At 38.7% G+C, this 21,743-nt stretch overlaps 1 protein-coding gene and 1 pseudogene across 3 annotated transcripts in view; both read right to left on the reverse strand.

Annotated features, from left to right (window-relative positions):
• The window catches only part of HDAC8 (histone deacetylase 8), a 243,390-nt gene that overhangs the window by 70,958 nt on the left and 150,689 nt on the right, over nucleotides 1-21,743 (reverse strand). The gene's annotated exons all lie outside the window — the stretch shown is intronic.
• LOC103004531 (eukaryotic translation initiation factor 1-like) lies at nucleotides 18,602-19,101 on the reverse strand (annotated as a pseudogene).

Genomic DNA, 21,743 nt, shown 5'->3' on the forward strand with positions numbered 1-21,743 from the left:
TTTGCTTCTTCAGCTGTGGTGTTTCTTCCTTCCCTTATGGAGTTTTGGTGAGACTTAAATATAAGCCAGTATTTTCAGACCCTTTGTAAGGAAGCGGAGAGACTAGGTTTCTGAGTCAGAAAAACTTGGGTTCAAAATCTAGTTTTCTCACTTACTAACATGGATTGGAGCACCAACCTTGTGTGAGGTGCTTCATACACATGGACTCCTTCAGTCTTCACAATCACATTGCATAGTGCGTATGAGAAAACTGAGCTTCTGAGAGACTGAGTAAATTAGCCAGGTCCCACTGCTAGTTAGAGGATCAGAATCCCAAACTGGCTCAAAAGCCCACATTCTTTCTGCCATACTACAGGCTCCAAAAGAGGATAAAGGTTAACGTCTAGAAAGAATAACCTCCTACACTGGATTTCATGACTCCATTCATCAGGGACAAAAGTTCTTGCTTTTCTTTGGGAAAACAGGAAGCTGCCACCTTAATATTTAAGTAATGTAGTAAGGCCAGTTGGAATCAGATTTTCAAAAGGACTATGACCCAAAAGAGAATACGAGCCATTTCACTAGGCTTAGGGCGCCATGGGGACAGGGATGTGGTTGTCTTATTTACTTCTGTATTCTTAGAACCCAGCACTGTGCCTGGCTCTAGGAAGCACTCAGTGACTATTTGTGGAAAGTATTTACCTAGTGCAATGGAGGGGCTGAAAGAGAGTACATTCTGTGGCCTGGTATTGTGGCTTCTAGAAAGGTGTAGCTATAGAGATTAGGCCTGAAAGAGCCAGTCACATGGCTGCTAAGGCTTGGAACTGAAGAAGTATTTTTCTGATACATTTTAGATTCACAATGAAACAAGATTCCCTGGTGGGAATTTTCCCAAAGGCTGGATCCAGACACCCAATAAAAGGGTTACAAGTGTACTTGCATATAATTTGCAAATGGTTTATGTCTAACTACATTCTCTGTCATCTATTCCCTGGTGATTTTCAAGGCAAAAATTTATTACTATCCTAAAGATTATTGCATAATTTATAAAAATAATAAAAATTTATCTTCTCTTTCTTAAGCAAAAAAGAATAGACAGTACCACGTTACGCTGTCAAGGCTGTTCAGTGCAGACAAGTCACATCTTTATTACTGCCATATAAAGTGTTTGATCAACCATGTTTAGGTTCTATTATAAAATTTAAAATGTGAGGTGTACCTGTCCATATTAGCTATTATCACTACTGTTCCTAGGATAGCAATCCCCTATGTCATCAACACGAGCACTGTCCCATTCAAAAGGCATTTTGGGGGGATTTCAATTAGATAGAGGCCCTCCAAGTAGAAATCTGTGTTATTGAGGTTTCAAAGCAAGGGCAGTTTTCCCTACCGCTCACCAACACAATTAAGGTTCAGTGGCAGAGACATACTTCTCAAGGGTAGAAGAGGCTGAGATGACAGAGAGCAGAACTATGAACATCCATTCCTAAGTCACAGGCAGAAGTTTTGCTCTGTAAGCTGATCCTTGATAGAGTAGTAATTTATAAATGGAAAGAGATATGGGACTTATCATTCAGTAAGCATTTATTGAGGGCCTGCTATGTGCAAGATACTACATAAGCATCACAGCTTAATAAGGAGAACTTTCAAATCTATCAGGTCTTTTCTTGTTATTACCTTAAAATATCATGTCCTGTATTTAAAAATGGCGATGTAATCATGAGAAAAAAATCCAAGCTCAACATTAGTACAACTTACATTTGCCCTCTCAAGTGATGATAAAAAGAACTGTCTAACGTGCTTTAACGAGCTTTTGCACATGCTGTTCCCTCTGCTTGGAATTCTCTTTCCCCCTCTCCTGTCTGCCTGGTGAAATCCTACCCATCCTTCAGGATATCAGCTGAAATATCATCTCCTTTGTGAGCCCTTCTGATGCCCTCCTGAGAGAATCATTCCTTTCTCTACACTCATAAAGCTCTTTGCATAGAACTTCTACTCTCATACTCCATTGTAATTTTTTCTTTCTCACACTGTACTCTGAGCTCCATAAGTCAGGGAACACCTCTGATTCATCTTGGTATCCCCAGCACAACGCCTGCATATAGTAGTCAGTAAATGATTGATGAAATTCCCTGACCACTTTGGAAAATAAATCTAGTAACACATTACAGAGAGTGTTACAGAAACCTAACAAGGCTTTGCACATAGTATGTGCTTAATGAAGGTTTGCTGACATTGAATGTAGTACAAATGGTGCTTCTCTTAGGTCAAGGCTATAGACAGCAATTCTTGCTAGCCCCTTTATGGCGTCACACAGCAGGCACAAGCCAGTCACTGAATGGCACACATGCCCCAAAACATCACCCCCACTGGCTTGCCAGAGGGCATGAAATGGTCCATTATTAGTTACTTCTTGGGGTTAAGGCATTTGCTACAGAAGTTCCCTGCTGGATTGCTTTCAGACAGAGGAAAAATTCATCAGAAGCCACCTGAAAGATTTTGCACCTTCTAGAAGACCTGTAGATCATTCATGCCCCTCTCCTTCTAACTACAGTCCAGAGAAAATTCAGAACACAGGAAAAGGTCCTTAAAGAGTCGAGATCTCACACAGCTTAAATTGTACCTTATAATCACAGTAGACAATCCCTGTCAGCTTAGAGTTACAAATTTTGCTGTTTACAAAGTCCTGTGAGGCACAAATCTAAAGAAGGTAAAAAACTACAAAAACCGAGTCAACATTATTAACCTTTTTTGTATCAAAGTACTAAAAAAGTCTAAACTTTGGCTTTTAATCATAGTCATTTGCAAAATCCAACTAATTTTTCTCTGGTTGTTGGAGAATAAAACCCTTTTTCTGTTTCTGATGACGGTTGTGTAGAAGAAAACTCACTTTATAGTTTGCAAATTCTACTTTCATTGGAAATATACCTATCTTGTAGACATTTAGTATATAATCACCAAATATCAATACTATATATATATATTTTTTGGTCAATACATACACAAAATGGTCAATCACTCCTGTGTTACCTAGAAACCAGTTAGGCCAACTCCACATTTTCTGAGCATTCTAGTTGAGAGCAACTGAGGGGATTTCCCTGGCAGTCCAGTGGTTAGGACTCTGTGCTTCCACTGCAGGGCGCATGGGTTCCATCCCTGGCCAGGGAACTAAGATACTGCATGCCACGCGGCATGGCCAAAAAAAAAAAAAAAAATTGAGATCACCTTTCCCTAATTTTTGAAAATCAGGAAGTTTTGTGACTCATCGATTACTTAGGGAGTTCTTATTCAGCATTGGTAGTTGAACATATTAAGTAGAAGGCCAAAGCTAAACTCTGTTGTATTTAGCTGGAACAAAGACCAGTCTTGCTTTCAAATCATTGTTAGCACTGTTTGAACAGTAAAATAATCAAAAGCCCAGAGATAAGCCAAGTTTCTCAGCATAATCCTCTTCCACGTCTGTTAGCTTGGGGAGGGATGGGTGAGAGATGGACAATGCCAACACAAATGGAAGTGTACAGTGAAGAAAGAAAAGGAGGGCCAGAACAGTGGGTGAAAAGTTAACTTACTTCACTTAGACCACCATATTAAAACCAGATGTGTCGAAAATGTTGGATGAGAAAAACTGGTGTTACTGATATAGCGTGAACAAACCCTTTGTGCTTTCCTCCCAACACAGTATCATTACAGGGTGCCAGAGGTGTCATTTTATTTCATTTCACATGTAGCACATTCTCAACAAGTTAAACCGTTTCTAATCTTGTGTAATTAGATAGGTCTCGCTACATCCCTCAGTTGAAGGATTTTATAGGCTGCCTTGTTCTGTCTCCTTTTTGTGACAGCTTCTTTGGGGCTGGAAACTAACATTTGCTAACATTTCTTCCCTTCTGGCACCTGTCAGCTGGATGGGCTCTGGGAAAAGGAGGATGGGGAGGGAAGGAATGCAACGTTCCTCCCCCCCCCCACTGCCCTGGTATTAGAGCCATCTTTGTCTCTACGTAGGGATTACTCTGTTCTGGAAAGTGCTGTTAAGTACACACTCAAAATAAACAATGGGCAGATGGGTGAATGGAATGATGAAGTTCTTGTTTTTTTATTTAATTTTATTACAAATTTCAAGTTCCTTTGTTTACTAAATATAGAGTCTGGGTGAGGTTCTAGCCAGAGATGGAAGTCCTTTAATACAGTCCAAGGAGTCACCAGTCCATGAAGTGGATGGGCCTTGGCTCTTTGATCTTACCATCTGGTCACTGTGGGCAGAGCCTCCCACTGAAGACAGCGACCACGGCACGACTGCCTTCTCTCCACCTCACAGCAAAGTCGTGAGGAGTCATCAGATATTTGACATTGGAATCAAAGGCTATACGAACACCAGGGCTTTTACTTCAATGCAGGAGTAATAACAGCATTTTGAAATTGAGAGTTTTTCCTTCAAGAAGCTTTAAAGCTATCTCCCCACCAAAAGCTTTCTTAGGGTCATTCCTTGACCATTCTATGACGTCTTTGTGAGGTTGCTGGCTGGCAAATGCTCTCCATGTGTAGACTGGGAAATCCAGAATTAAGGCCGATTTATGCTTCTATGCCTTGGGACTTGTGCATGATTGATTATATGCAGGGCCTGACCTCTCACCACAAAATTCTGTGGTTTTTGTCCAATAATGAGAAAAGACAACTGAAGGAGTGCAGTATACAACAGAATGGGTGAGTGACAGGGCCACCTGACGTCCCCTGGTACTTTACAGTTTATAAATCGCTTTCAGAGTGGTCCTTTCATGGAGAAGCAGTGTACACTCCTATTTCACCAAAGCAACTGGACTGCAGAAATAAGAGCCAGGGTGCTGGCACAGTCCTGGAGGCCCTGGATTTCTCACGCTGGGGGTGGGGCAGTGTGTGGGTAAGCACTTCGCCTTCCAGGAATAGTACTGCTCTGAGACTCCTCTGTAGACTGACTGGAACGGAGATTAAGCCCAGGGTTCTCTTTGCATTCCATTTAGCAGTTTGCTCATGCTTTCACTACAGATCAGCCTCAAGAATTCTTCTGCCAGCTGAGAATCTGAAATGTTGCCTTGGCTGTAAAACAGTATCTTATTTATTCACATAAGTCCCCTCCCCCTCTTGTCCATGATTATTTTCACCCTAAAATGGAAAGGGGGGCAAATTATGTGAGCGTTTGGGTACTGGACTGCAGCCACCCTTGGCAATCTTTGTTAATCTTTGAGATTCTCACCAGCATTGACTAAAGAACAGTGACTCACCCAGAGTAACACATAGTCTCTCTTTCCTTTAGAAAAGCAGTTCCTCAAAAGTGCTGCTAAGAAAAACAAAACAAAAAAACTACAGTGCAAGGGAAAGAAAAAAGCGCTAAGAGCAAAAGATGGCTTTAAACAAGCCTAGAAGATTTTGAAGGAGGGGAAGGTGATTATCTACAAGGGATGGAAAAGTGGCTTGTACATTTTCAATTTCCTTTCCAGTTCCAAGTGTGAGACCTAAACATCTTTTGTCTAGGGGAAGTTATGACAGGAGGACGTTAGGTCCCCTTAGCCCCAGCTCACTACTTGAAACTTCCCAGTAGCTCGGGGAGGCTTGCTGCTCAGCAGCCCTGGCCAGAGGGGTGGAAGGGAGACAAACAGCAGGAAGGAATAAAAGTAAGAAGCAGCTGGCACAAATGCAGCCGAGCCCGCCCCTCATTCTAGCCAGTTGTATAGACAGCTGTCTCTTTAATTTAACCCTTAGTCCAACCCCCAAATGACAAAGCTCATTTTACTCATATAAGTCTCTTCTGGTAGAGATGGTGGTTGGTTTAAAACGAGGAAAAATGTAGAGGTAAGGGAGGTTAAGTGGGGAAAACTTGACAAAGACGGGAGTTTTTTTCCCCCTCAAAACATGCATGTGGGGAAGAACGCCAAAGGAAGGCTGTGAACGAAGAGACAGAAACCTCTGTTGTCAAAGGCAGTCTGGAGGAGGGAGGACAGGCTTGCACAGGCTTGGGGACAGTTTTGCTTCTACTTCTATTTATATTCTCAAGGCTAATTGTGTAAATGGGGGTTTCTTACTTCAGAATGGCCATTTGTAGCTGCACGTGGGTTTGCTTTTCCACACTACCAGAGAGCCAACTCAGCACTACTGTCAGCAGCTCTGATCAATAGAGAGGAGCTTAATTATTCACCAATCTGGAGACTAGGAGTGTAAATGTGCAAATGTTTTCCCCTCAAGTGGCCTTAGAATTGGAATCCTTGGGTGTTCGGGCTGGAAGCAACTTTATAAAGTATGTTCCAGTTAAACCCCAAAGAAGACTGGGGAGGAATTGGAGCCTGGAGAAGGGAAGTGAATTGCCCAGGGTCACACGAGCCATTGAAAGCAGCCTGACCTCTCTCTACTGGCTCCATGTTTCCTGTCCGCTCTCCTACCCCCACCTTCAGAGACCCCCAAATGTATCTGCCTTGGCAAAGTCTGTGTGTTTTCCTCCTGGCTGTTTCAATTGCTATCCCATGACAATGTTGGCAGGCCCGGTGACTGAGCACAGCCTTGATCATGAGAGAGGGAGTGCTTATTCCTGTACTCCTGACCCAGCTGGGAAAGGGCCATCCTGCCATTTGCAGCCTACCTTTGGCTCCAAGGTCCGCAGGACGAGGAGACCAGGGAGCACTGTGCCCCCAAAGGCAACACTGCTGCTGTGAACAGAGGCAACTGTTTAAAAGAGTATTTTTCTCTTCTGCAGCTTGTAGCCTGAAACTTTCAGAAGGAGCGGGAGAATCCCCTCCTTCTCCATTCTTCATTTAAAGAAATGATGCAATTGATATATACACAAAATGCTTAATATATGTAAATCATATTTGTATGTAATTTCTACCTGAAATATACTTAATATATAAGTCATGAAGCATAATAATAGAATCAACACCTGTGAGCCCACCACCCTGCCTTTCTCCCAGAGGTACCCACGATCACGAACTTAAGTCACTCCCTTGCATTTCTTCATCATCTTCCTACATATACGGGTATCCTTAAGCAACAAACTCTTTAGTTTTGCTTGGTTTCAAACTGTAAATATTGGTATCATGCTAAATTTTTTTGCAATTTGTTTTTACTCAGAATCATGCCTGAGAACCTCTCCCATGGTTATCTGCAGTGGTGTTTTATTCCTTTTCATTGCTGCCTAGTATTTCACTGTTAAGTCTACTACAAGAGAGACACGCTACTGTTGATGAACATCTGTTGTTTCTAGTTTTGTTTTTTTTTCCTATTCTAAACATTGCTATAAACTTTCTTTACAGTACACTTGCCCAAGTTTCTCTAAGGTCTGTTTCTAGGAGTGGAATCAGTCAGTTGTAAAGTACACACATGTTCAAATTTGTTAGATAATGCCAAATCATTTCCCGAATCAGTCTTTCAATACACACTCCCACCAGAAGTGTAAGTGTTCCACATCCTCCCTAACTGCTCCACATCCTCACTAACACTCAGGATTATTTAACTTACATCATTTTTTGCAATCTGGTGGATTAAAATGGAATTTCGTGATGTTGTTCTTTTTTGGTCATTCCTTGTTTTTTTTTTTTTTATTGAAGTATAGTTGACTTACAATGTTGTGTTAATTCCTTGTGGTTTTATTTTGCATTTCCCTGATTACTAATGAGGTTGAGCACCTTTTCATGTCTCTTGGCATTCAGATATCCTCTTCTGTGAAAGGCTTGTCTATATCTTTTGCTCATTTTTCTTCCAGATTTTATTTCTTATGTATTGGTATATGAAATTTGTATATTTCAAATACTAATACATTGTCAGTTATATGAGCGCTAAATATGGTGTTCCACTTTGTGCCTTGTCTTTTCACTTTCTGGGTTTTTTTGGTGAAAAGAGGCACTTCATTTTAATGTCATTGACTTTATTACTTTCTCCCTTTATGGTTGGTGCTTTTTGTATTTCTGTAAAGAAATTCTCCCTTATCCCAATATCACAGAGAAATTCTCCTATCATAATGTTTCTTTGTGACCAAGAGTTTACTGGCATTTGGGGCAGGGCACTTATTCTTTATGTGGGGCTGGCTCTTATAGTACAGGACACTTTAGCATCCCTGGACCCTGGGTACCAAATGCCTTTAGCACTATTCCTGTCATTAAAACAATCCCAAACACTCCCATACATTTTCAAATGTTCCCTGGGTGGAGGTACTACCAGTTGAGAACCTCTGAATTATATTTTCTTCTAAAAGTTTAAAGTATTTAGTATACCCAGAATTGATTTTTGTGTTTGATGTGAGATGGGAATCTAATTTTATTATTTCTTTATGGCTAACCAATTTTCCCAAAACTAGTTATTATAGAATTAATCATTTCCCCCACTGATCTGCAATGCTACCTGTCATACATCAAATTTTCAAACAGGTATAAGTCTATTTTTGAGTTTTTTATTCTGTTCCATTGGCCTATTTGTCAAACCTCTGTGCCAGTATTACTCTCTTAAGTACTATAGCTGTATGATAAATCTTAATATCTGATAGAGTAAGTTTTTCTACCTTGTTCTTCAAGAATGCCTTGACTTTTCTTTGCACTCCCATATAAATTGTAGAACCAACTTGTCACATTCCATGAAAAACCCTATTGGGATTTTGATTGGAATTATACTGACTATGATTGATTCAGGGAAAAGGATATCTTTACAATATTGAGTAGCCCTACCTGTACAGAACATGGCTCTCTATTTCAATAAAGTTTTATAATTTCCTCCATAGAGGATCTCTGACACATCTTTTGTTAGATTTTCTACATAGATACCTTATATTTTTATTGCTACAGTATCTTTTTAAAAATTGCATTTTTGATTCTTGTTGTTGGTTTATAGAAATGACTTATCTCCTTATATTCTCTCTTAAATGTGTTCCAATCAGACTTTTTCACTTAGCTACATCAAAATTGTTCCTGGCAAGGTCACCCATGACTACACAGTTACTAAGTCCAATGGTCACATCTCAGTCCTCATCTCACTTGATTTCTCAGCAGCGTATGACATAGTTGGTCACTCCCTCCTTCTCAAAACACTTCTTCCCTTGGCTTCCAGGACAGCACACACTTTTGATTTTCCTCTTACCTCACTGGTTATTCCCTCTCAGTCTTCTTTGCTGGTTCTTCCTCATTTCCCCAACATTTTAATGTTGGGCTGTTCCAGGGGCCAGTCCTTAGACCTCTTCTCTTCTCTAGCTATCCACACTCCCTTGGTGATCACATCCATTCTCATTGTTTTAAATTCTATCCATATGCTAACTAACACCCTATTTTGCAATGCTAGTTCAACTCGCTCTCTGGAGCTATCATTCACGTGTGTGTGTGTGTGTGTGTGTGTGTGTGTGTGTGTGTGTAAGGAAGGAATATATATATTCCTTCCTCCTGCTTGACATCTCCAACTCAACATGTCCAAACTGAACTCTTATTACCCAAAACTGAGCTTCCCACAGTCTCTCTCTCAGTTGCTCACTCCCTCATTCCAGTTGCTCAGAGCAAAATCTTTGAGCCCTTGCTTTCTCTCACAGCACTCACAATATGTCAGAAAATCCTCCTCGACCTTCAAAATATATACAGATTCTTATCACTTCGCACGATCTACACTGATACCACACTAGTTCAAACCACCATTATCTCTTTAAGAAACAGCTTTATTGAGATGTAATCTACATACCATACAATTTAACTATTCATAGTATATAATTCAATATATTTTAGTATATTCATGAGTGGTGTGACCATCACTACAATCTACTTTTATCATATTTTTGTTCCCCCTAAAAGAAACCAGTACTCATTAGCAGTCATTCTCCATCCCCTCACCTCATGTTGCCCTAGGCAACCACTAATCTACTTTTTGTCTCTATACATTTGCCTATTCTTGACATTTCATATGAATGGAATCATAGAATTTGTGGTCTTCAGGTACTTCATTCCTCTTTATTGCCAAATAATATTCCATTGTATGAATATACAACATTTTATTTATATATTGATCAGTTGATGGACATCTGGGTTGTCTCTACTTTTTGGGCCAATATGAACAATGCTATGAACATTTGTGTACAAGTTTTTGTGTGGACATATGTTTTCATTGGGTGTACAGGAGTGGAATTGCTGAGTCATAATGTAACTCTATGTTTTAGCTTTTGAAGAACTACCAGCCTGTTTTCCAAAACAGCTGTACCATTTTACATTCCCACTAGTAGGTAGTGTGTGAGGGTTCCATTTCTCCACATCTTGTCAACACTTATTGTTATCTGTCATTTTGACTCTAGCCATCCTAGTGAGTGGGAAATTGTTATCTCATTGTGTTTTTTTTTTTTAGAACTTTTTTTCTTTTTTTTTTTTTAATTTATTTTATTTATTTTTGGCTGTGTGGGGTCTTCGTTTTCTGTGCGAGGGCTTTCTCTAGTTGTGGCAAGCGGGGGCCACTCTTCATCGCGGTGCGCGGGCCTCTCACTATCGTGGCCTCTCCTCCTGCGGAGCACAGGCTCCAGACGCGCAGGCTCAGCAATTGTGGCTCATGGGCGCAGTTGCTCCACGGCATGTGGGATCTTCCCAGACCAGGGCTCGAACCCATGTCCCCTGCACTGGCAGGCAGACTCTCAACCACTGCGCCACCAGGGAAGCCCTCTCATTGTGTTTTTGATTTACATTTCCATGACGACTAATATTGTTGGACATCTTTTCACGTCCTTGTTGGTTATTTGTATATCTTCTTTGGAGAAATGTTTATTTAGATCCTCTGCCTATTTTTAAATTGAGTTATTTGTCTTTTATTATTGAGTTGTAAGAGTTCTTTATATATTCTAGATATAAGTCCCACATCAGATATATGATTTGCAAATATTTTCTCTACTTCTATGAGCTGTCTTTCCACTTACTTGAAGATATCGCTTGTAGCAGAAAGGAATTTCAATGAATTCCAATGTATGTATTTAATTTTGATGAAGTCCAATTTATCTATTTTTTTCCTTTTGTTGCTTATGTTCTTGGTGTTGTACCTAAGGAACCATTGCCTAATACAAGGTCATGAAGATTTACACCAACGTTTTCTATGAGTTTTATAGTTTCAGCACTAAATTTAGGTCTTTGATGTGTTTTAAGTTAATTTTTATACATATTGTTAGGTAGAGGCCCAACTTCATTCTTTTGCATGTAGACAACCATTTCTGAAAAGACTATTCTTTCCCCCACTGAATTGTCTTGGCACCCTTGCCAAAAATCAATTGACCATAAATATGAAGGTTTATTTCTGGACTCTCAATTCTATTCCATTGATCTATACCTCTACCCTTATGTCAATACCACACTGTTTTGATTAGTTTCACTTTGTAAAAAGTTTTGAAATCTGAAGTAATTATGACCTCACAAAATTGTTAGGAAATGTTCCCTTATTTTCTATTTTTTGGAAGAGTTTGGAAGGATTGCTTTTGATTCTTCTTTAAACATTTGGTAGAACTTACCAGTGAAGCCATCTGGTCCTGGACCTCTCTTTGGTGGGAAGTTTTTGATTACTAATCCAATCTGTTTAATTGATACAGGTCTATGCAGATTTTCTATTTCTTCTTGAATCTTAAGTTTTGGCAGTTTGTGCCTTTCTAGGAATTTTCCTATTTCATCTACATTATATAATTTGCTGGCATAAAATTATTCATAGTATTCCTCTTATAACCCTTTTTTAACATAGTTACAAAATTTTTTTCCTGCAGTGAGGACTTTTAAGACCTACTTTCTTAGCAACTTTCAAATATGCAATACAGTGTTATTAATTATAGTCACCATGCTATACTTTACATCCTCATGACATTTTATAACTGGACATTTGTACCTTTTCACTCTCCTCACCCATTTCATCTATGCCAATCCCCCAGCCCCCTCCTCTGGCAAGCAGCAATTTGTTCTCTGTATCTATGAGCTTGGTTATTTTTTGTTTGTTTGTTTTTTTAGATTCCACATATGAGATCATGTGATATTTGTCTTTCTCTGACTTATTTCACTTAGCACAATGCCCTCCAAGCCCGTCCAGGGTGTCACAAATGGCAAGATTTCCTGCTCTTTATGGTGGAATAGTACTCCATTGTATACACAGTCAGCCCTCTGTATCACTGGGTTCCACATCCACAGATTCAACCAATCATGGATCAAAAATATTAGAAATATTTTTATTCCATAAAGTTCCAAAAAGCAAAACTTGAATTTGCTGCATGCTGGCAACTATTTACATAGCATTGACACTGTATTAGGTATTACAAGTAATCTAAAAATGATTTAAAGTATACAGGAGGATGTGCGTAGGTTATATGCAAATATTATGCCTTTTTATATAAGGGATTTGAGCATTCGTGGAATTTTGTACCTGTGGGGTGTCCTGGAACCAATCCCCTAAGGAGACTGAGGGATGACTGTATATACCACATCTTCATCCACTGATGAACACTTGGGTTGTTTCTATATCTTGGCTATTGTAAAAAATGCTGCAGTGAACATGGGGGTGTATATATCTTTCTGAATTAGTGTTTTCTTTTTTTTTTTGGTAAATACCCAGAAGTGGAATTGTTGGATCATATGGTAGCTCTATTTTTAATTTCTTGAGGAATCTCCATAATGGCTTTCCATAATGGCTGCACCAATTTACAATTCAACCAACAGTGTACAAGTGTTCCCTTTTCTCTACATCTTCTCCAACATTTGTCTTTTTTGGTAATAGCCATTCTAACAGGTGTGAGGTGATATCTCATTGTGGTTTTGATTTGCATTTCCCTGATGATTAGTGATGTTGGGCAACTTTTCATGTATCTGTTGGCCATCTGTATGTCTTCTTTGAAAAAATATCTGTTCAGATCCTCTGCTCATTTTTAAATTGGATTTTATTCTTTTGCTATTGAGTTGTAGTATAATCCTTTTTATTTCTGTAAAATTGGTAGTAATGCTTCCACTTTCATTTATGATTTTAGTTATTTGAGTCTTACCTCTTTTTTCTTAGTCATTTTAGCTCTTTTAGCTAAATGTTTGTTGACATTTTCAAAGAACAAGTTTTGGTTTCATTGATTTTCTATTTTTTCTTTTTCATTTATTCCCTCTCTAATCTTTGTTATTTCCTTCCTTATCCTTGCTTTGGATTTAGTTAGCTCTTCTTTCTCAGATTTCATAAGATGAAAGGTTGGGTATTGAGTTGAAATCTTTCTTTTTTTTTTCTTTTTAACATAGGTGTTCATAGCCACAAATTTCCCTCTGAGCACTGCTTTAGCTACATCTCATACATTTTGGTATGTTGTTTCTTCATTTTCCTTCATCTCAAATTATTTTCTATTTTCCTTTGTGTGTTTTTTTTTATATAAATTTTTTTTTTTTGGCTGTGCTGGGTCTTCGTTGCTGTGCGTGGGCTTCCTCTAGTTGTGGCGAGCAGGGGCTACTCTTCGATGTGGTGCGTGGGCTTCTCACTGCGGTGGCTTCTCTTGCTGCAGAGCACAGGCTCTAGGCACATGGGCTTCAGTAGTTGTGGTGCGTGGGTTCAGTAGTTGTGGCTCACGGGCTCTAAAGTGCAGGCTCAGTAGTTGTGGCGCATGGGCTTAGTTGCTCTGCAGCATGTGGGATCTTCCTGGACCAGGGATTGAACCTGTGTCCCCTGCATTGGCACATGGATTCTCAACCACTGTGCCACCAGGGAAGTCCCTCCCTTGTGGTTTTTTCTATGATCCACTGGTCATTTTATGAGTGTGATTTTTAATTTCCACATATTTGTGAATTTCCCAAATTTCCCTGTTATTGATTTCTACTTTCATCTCATTGTGGTCAGAAAACATACTTTGTATGATTTCACTCCTTCTATGCTCTATGGCCTAGCCTATGGTCTATTCTGGAGACTGTTCCATGTGCATTTGAGAAGAATGTTTATCCTGTTGTTTTCCAGTGGAGTGTTTCATAGATCTATGTCAGGTCTAGTTTAGGTTACGTCTTCTATTCCCTTGATCTTCTGCCTAGTTGTTCTATCCATTATGGAAAGTGGGCATTGAATTCTCAAACTATTATTGTTTGTCTATTTCTCTCTTCCATTCTGTCCAGTCTGTCAATTATTGTTTCATGTATTTTGGGGCTCTGTTGTTAGGTACATATACATTTATAATTGTATCTTCCTGATGGATTGACCCTTCCATCATTATGAAATGTCCTTATTCATCTCTAGTAATTTTTTTTTGTTATAAAGTCTATATATTTTTTTCCTTTTTTTTTTGGCCACGTCGTGTGGCATGCAGGATCTTAGTTCCTTGACCAGGGATTGAACCCATGCCCCCTGCAGTGGAAGCATGGAGTCCTAACCACTGGACAGCCAGGGAATTCCCTATAAAGTCTATATTTTGATATTAGTTTAGCCACTCCAGCTTTTTAGGGTTGTTGTTTGCATGGAATATCATTTTTGATCCTTTTACTTTCAACCTATTTGTGCCTTTGGATGAAAAGCGTGCCTTCTGTAGACAGGATATTGTTGGACCTTGTCTTTTTTTAAAATCCAGTCTGATAATATCTTTCTTTCAATTGGATTGTTTAATTCAGTCACATTTATTGTTATTATTTATATGCTTGGCTTTACATTGCCATTTTGGTTTTTGTTTTCTATATGTCACATGTCTTTGTTTATTTGTTATCTTCCTTAGTATTAGGTGGATATTTTCTCATGTAATATTTTAATTCCTTTCATGATTTTTAAAATTATTTATTTTTGAGTTATTTTCATTGTGGTTTTTCTAGGGCTTATAATACACATCTTATTAGAATCTACTTCAGATTTATACTGACTTAGTTCTAGTGAAATATAGACATTTTATAGAGCTTCATTGCCTCCCCCTTTTTGATATTATTGTCATACATACATATATATTTATATATGTAATAAATCCAACAATATATGGCTGTAATTATTACTTTATATAATTTTATGTCTTTTAAAAAGGCTGAGAGGAGTTCCCTGATGGCCTAGTGGTTAGGATTTGGCCCTTACACTGCGGAGGCCCAGATTTGATCCCTGGTCAGGGAACCATCCCTCATGCTGCACAGTGCAGCCAAAATACAATAAATAAATAAACAAATAAATAAATAAATAAAGACTGAGAGAAGAGAGTAAATATATATTTCTAGTGTTCACTAACATTCTTACTCTTCTGGTTCTTTCCATTTCTTTCTGTGGATTGGAATTACCATTATTGTCATTTCCTTATTTCAATACAGCTTTCTTCCCATTCCCTTCCTTTGTGTTGTTATTGTCAAATATGTTATGTTTCTATATATTATAGCCCCAACAATACATTCATATTCATATTGTTTTATGTAATTGATTTTTAAATCAGTCAAGAGGGGAAAGGGGAAGAAATATGCAATTATACTGTCTTTTCTAATTACCCACATAATTACCTTCACAAGCATTCCTTGTTTTTCATGTGCATTCAAATTACTGTCTGACATCACGTGTTTCCAGCCTGAAGAACCTCACTTAGTATTCCTTTTAAGAAAGGTATCCTAGCAATGAATTCTCTGGGTTTTTTTTTTTCACCTGGGAATGTCTTTAATTCACCTTCATTTTTTGCTAGATATGTGATTCTTGGTGTGTTTTTTTTTAAACTGTCAGTAGTTTGACTATATCATCCTTCTTGACTCCATTGCTTCTGATGGGAAGTCAGCTGTTAATCTTATGGGGGTTCTCCTGTATGTGATGTGTTTTTTTTCTCTTCCTGCTTTCAAGATTTTCTTTTTGTTTTTCAACATTTTACTATGATGATACTGGGTATGATCTCTTTGGGTTTACTTAGAATTAATTGAGTTTCTTGGGTGTGTAAAGTTTTTTTTTTATCAAATTTGAGAAATTTTGGAATTCCCTGGTGGTCCAGTGTTTAGGACTCTGTGGTTTCACTGCTGGGGCCCAGGTTTGATCCTTGGCCAGGGAACTAAGATCCTGTGAGCCGTGCAGGCAGTGTGGCCAAAAAAAAGGAAAAAAAAAAAGGAGAAAATAAGAAATTTGAAAAGTTTTCAGCAATTTTTTTGAATATCTTTTTCTGTCCTTTTAATGCTTTCCTCTCTTTTTAGTACTCCGATTATGCATATATTGATGCACTTATTTATATCCCACATTTCACTGAGGCTCTGTTCATCTTCAGTTTTTCTCTCTGTTCTTCAGATTGCATAATATCTATTGTTATATCCTCAAGTGGACTGATTCTTTCTTCTGCCAACTCAAATCTACTGTAGAGCCCCCTCTAGCAATTTTTTCATTTGTTACTATACTTTTCAACTCCAGAATATACATTTGGTTCTTTTTTATAATTTCCATTTCTTTCTTTTTTTTTTTAAATAAATTTACTTATTTTATTTTTGGCTGCATTGGGTCTTTGTTACTGTGTGCAGGCTTTCTCTAGCTGCGGTGAGCAGGGGCCACTCTTCGTTTTGGTGCATGGGCTTCTCGTTGAGGTGGCTTTTCTTGTTGTGGAGCACAGACTCTACGTGCACAGGCTTCAGTAGTTGTGGCTCGTGGGTTCTAGAGCTCAGGGTCAGTAGTTGTGGTGCATGGGCTTAGTTGTTCCGCGGCATGTGGGATCTTCCTGGACCAGGGCTCGAACCCATGTCCCCTGCATTGGCAGGCAGATTCTTAACCACTGTGCCACCAGGGAATCCCTAATTTCCATTTCTTTATTGATAATTTATATTTATTGAGACATTGCCATCACACATTCCTTTACTTCTTTTAAGCATAGCTACCTTTAGTTCTTTGAGCATACTTATAACAATTGTTTTGAAATCTCTGTCTGCTACATCCTCCACTTGAGCCTCTTTAAAGAGAGTATTTTTATTGCTTTTCTTTTCTTATTTTTTTCTTCTGTGTATGGGTCATATTTTCCTGTTTTTTGGAGGAGGGGCAGGAAAAATTACTTTTCTCATAATTTTTTTGTTGAAATCTGGACATTGTAGACAATATATGGTAGGAACTATGGGATACTGATTCCCCACCCCACCCCAGGCTGGTGGCTTTTAATTTCTTGGTTATTTGTTTGATAACTTGAATGAACATTATAAAGTTTATCCTCCCTATAGTGTAAAGCTTGATGTCCCTGCTCTGATTTTTTCTCCTTGTTTTAAATTTCTTTGCTTGACTACCTAGGGGTTACTCCTGGGTTGGCACAAGCCATTTATTGTCAAGGTTGTGCTTAAGCCTCCCAAATCAGTTAGATTTTTAACCTTTATCATTGGATATCTCTGTGGTTTGGAGGCTACTATCACAGTTCAGGGTTTATATTGGGTTGGCCAAAAAGTTTTGCCCAGGTTAGAGTGGGAGCTGGGTGGAGGAAAAGAGATCTGGTTTTCTTGACCATGTCTGCTTGGACGTGAGCTTCTGCAACATGGAGCTGGGAGAGATGAAAAATTCCAGCAGCCTGCCCTTCCCTTGGTGAAATCATAACCCCAGACTGGGTACTGCAGCAGGAAGGAACCTGCATCCTCTTGGCTGCAACTGCCCAGAGTAGTGAGTTTGGGGTAGAGATTCTGCAAAGCAGAGGTGGGGTGGGGGGAGTTGTGATAAGGGAGTGAGTCATGGCTCAAATGCCATAGACTCTTGCTATTCTTGGCTTTGGTGATCTTCTCTACTTATCTTTGTTTTATATTTTAATAATTTTTGCTTTTGTGTCTATTATTTCCTTCCTTCTGCTTTCTTTGGATTTATTCTATTGTTTATTATCTAACTTCTTAAGTTGAATGCTTAGCTCATTAACTTTCAGCCTTTCTTCCTTTTTTTTTTGGCCACACTGAACATCTTGTGGGATCTCAGTTCCCTGACCAGGGATCGAACCTCGGCCATGGCAGTGAAAGCCTGGCCACCAGGGAACTTCCTCTTCCTTTTTAATATACTCTCCTAAGGCTATAAACAGCCCTGTAACCACCACTTTAGGTGCAACATACAAGCTCATTTCTAAATATTTTCTAATTTCCATTAAGATTTCTTCTTTGACCCAAAGAGTTATTTAAAAGTGTTTTTAAATTTCTAAAACTGTATTTTAAGAAAAAAACTATATATTTGGATTTATTTATATTGTCTTATTTTATTCCATGCATTCCAGTTTTGCTGTGTTTTTTCCTCTTTTGAATCAATTGATTTTTTCTTGTTCCACTTTTCCACTTCTATTACTTTGGAAGATATTCATTCTTTTTCTCTTCTTTTAGTGGCTATCTTTGAAATTCTAACATGCTTACTTAATTCAATAAAACCTAGAATTAATTAACATATGTACCCTCTTCTCAAAGGGACCCCTAGAATGTTTTGACTCTAATCCTCAACAACATGAGTTGCTATTGTGAAGCCTTTAAATTCTGTGTTTTTTGTCTTCTTTTAATAAATTATTAATATTACCCACATGTTTAACTTTTGTTTTCTACTTAAAGTTCTTTTGTACATCTTGGAACTTCTTTTTTGGATAATTTTCCTTATTCAGTGACAAATGTTGGTGGTAAACGCTTTAAAATTTTTTTATATTAAAATACCTTTATGTTGCCTTTATTCTCTGAAGACAGTTTCACAGTAAATATAATTTTTTTTTTGCTCTTTTCAGCTTATTGCATGAAGGAGTTACACTAGTCCAAGTTAAAAGCAGACCCCAAATGATTACATTATACAAGCTGTGAGGTTTTTAAACTTGTGACAAGGGACAGAAGGAAAATTCTGCTCATTGCAAGGAAATCCTCACTTAAGCTTCAGTGAGCCAGAAGCATTTAAAACCCATGAACCTTCAGCTGATCGTCCTTAGCCAGTCCAATCTCTACGAGGAACTGGCATATGTTCTAGCACTGGTCACCCTGTAGCTGAATTACTTCTCCATATTCTGGATGCTCAAGTACAGTACCATTGCAGGCAAATTTCTTCTTAAACGCCTTCACTAGTTTCTTTTTATCGTAATCATCAGTGATCCCTTGGACAGTAGTAAGGGTCTTCCTGCCGTTTCTCTGTTGAATTCTTATATGGATATAATCCTCAGTGCCAGCAGGAAGCAGATCATCACCCTTACTTGCATCAGCAAACGGGTCAAAAGAGTGGAGGTTCTGGATAGCGGACATACGATACGATTCCTTTTCCTCGGTGGAAATGGCCTGCAGAAGGTGGTGGCTGGAGAAGGCGGGTGGGGGGGACAGAGCGTCGGGAAGCGAGGGGGCTCGAGCGGGAGGCTGCTGAGTGCTCAGTGGCGGCTCAGTGAGTGGGCCACAGTATATATAATTTTTTTTCTTTTTTTCTTTTTTTTAATTAATTAATTTATTTTTGGCTATGTTGGGTCTTCATTTCTGTGTGAGGGCTTTCTCTAGTTGTGGCAAGTGGGGGCCACTCTTCATCACAGTGCACGGCCTCTCACTATCGTGGCCTCTCTTGTTGCAGAGCACAGGCTCCAGATGCGCAGGCTCAGTAGTTGTGGCTTACGGGCCCAGCTGCTCTGCGGCATGTGGGATCCTTCCAGACCAGGGCCCGAACCTGCGTCCCCTGCACTGGCAGGCAGACTCTCAACCACTGCGCCACCAGGGAAGCCCCAAAGTATATATAACTTTAAGATGAAAATTATTTTCTCTAAGCACTTTCAACATTATATTCTAATATGGCTTCCAATGTTGCTGTTGAGAAGTCACCTATTGGTCTAATTGTTGTTCTTTTGTATGTGATCAGTCTTTTACTTCTAGCTTGTTTTAAGATCTTATCTCTGTCTCTGGTGTTCTGCAGTTGACTGTGATGCATGTAGATATTAATTTCTTTTTATTTATCTTGCCTGGAATTTCTTAGTTTTCCCGAACCTGCAGATTTTTGTTTTTCAAAATTCTGGAAAATTTCCAGCTATGATTTATCTGAATGGTTCTCCCCCTTTTCTATTATTCCTTTGTAGAATTCTAAAGAGATTAATATTGGGCCTTTTTGCTTTATCCTCCATGTCTCTTAAGCACTCATATTTTCCATCTCTTTGTACCTCTTTTCTGAATTTTGTGTGATTTTTTCAGATGTATTTTCCAGTTTCCTAATTTCTCTTCAACTGATGCATAAAACTTCATCACGGTTTTTAATAACAATTATTATATTTTTCATTTCTAGGTATTCTATTTAGTTCTTTTTCAAACCTAGCAGGTCAATTTTTTTTAACATCTTTATTGGAGTATAATTGCTTTGCAATGGTGTGTTAGTTTCTGCTTTATAACAAAGTGAATCAGTTATACATATACATATATCCCCATATCTCTTCCCTCTTGTGTCTCCCTCCCTCCCACCCTCCCTATCCCACCCCTCTAGGTGGTCACAAAGCACCGAGCTGATCTCCCTGTGCTATGCGGTAGCAGGTCATTTTTGATAGTCTCTTGCTCTTTGCTCTGTACTTTTTTATTTCCTTAAATGTATTTAACAAATCTATTTAATATCCTGTATATGATAATGTAAATATCTAAAATCTTTGTGGGTCTAGTTATGTTTTACCTTTTTTTCCCCCCCTGTTGACTGCTTCCTCCTGGAAGTTGGTTTTCTTGTGTAAATTGTGACTTTTGATTGTGAAGGAGTTTGTTAGAACTCTCTGTGGGATTTCCATGTGGCCCGAGAGTAACAGTGCATTCTCCCATGAAAGCTTTCAATTTGATTTTCCCTGGTGTTTGAGGCATCACAAACCTAGGTCCACTTTAAATTAAAAATCGTGGCCTGTGGTTTTTTGTGCCATTCACATAATATATATTCAATCTCCAAACCAGGTGTCATAAAATCTCAGGGAGGTATTTTTTTTTAAATTCTACTCAAAGTTAAAACTTAGACAAAAAATTTTCCTTACTGTCTGTCCCTTCCCCCCAGCTGCAGGCCTCTGTTGTCCAATACTGTAACCACTTAGCCACATGTGGCTATTAAATGTAAATTAGTGAAAATAAAATAAAATAAAATAAAATGAAAAATGTAGTTCCTCCGTCTCACTAGCCACATTTCAAGTGCTCAGTAACCACATGTGGCTAGTGGGTACCGTATTGGTCAGTGCAGATATAGAACATTTCCATCATTGTGAAAGTTTTATTGGATAGTGTTGCTCTAGAACATTTGAATCTACACATGTCTCCAGGGTGTGTGGTGTCTTCAGAACTAGGTTACACCTTTGAACAAACACTTGTCAATCTGTGTCTTAGTCTGTATGCTTGCTCCCTGAAGATGTCCAAGTCCTAATACCCAGAATCTGTGAATATGCTAACTTACATGGCAAAAAGGACTTTGCAGACATGATTAACGATCTTGAGATGGGGAGATTATCCTGGATTATATGGGTGAACTCAATGTAATTACAAGGATCTTCATAAGGGAAATAGGAAAGCAGGAAATACACAGACAGAGAGGTGATGTGGTGACAGAAGCAGAGGTTGGAGTGATGTACTTTGAAGATGGAGGAAGGAACCTCCATGGCATGCAGGAGACCTCTAGAAGCTGGAAAAGGCAACAAAACAGATTCTGCCCTAGAACCTCCAGAAGGAATGTAGTCCTGTGACCCATTTTAGACTTTTAACCTCCAGAACTGTATGAGAATAAATCTGTGCTGTTTTAAGCCACTAAGTTCGTGGTAATTTGCTACAGTAGCAATAAGTCATACAAACTATGAAAGGGGCCAGTTAAGAAAGGCTTTATTTTAATATACCAGAAATGTGTGGCTGCCAAATGGCATTGTTATTCTTATATCTACTCATTTCCCTTTCCTATATTTCTATTTGGCCCTGAGAGTACAAGGCCCATGCAAA

Source organism: Balaenoptera acutorostrata, chromosome X, assembly GCF_949987535.1.
Source record: "Balaenoptera acutorostrata chromosome X, mBalAcu1.1, whole genome shotgun sequence".
Classification (NCBI taxonomy): Eukaryota; Metazoa; Chordata; class Mammalia; order Artiodactyla; family Balaenopteridae; genus Balaenoptera; species Balaenoptera acutorostrata.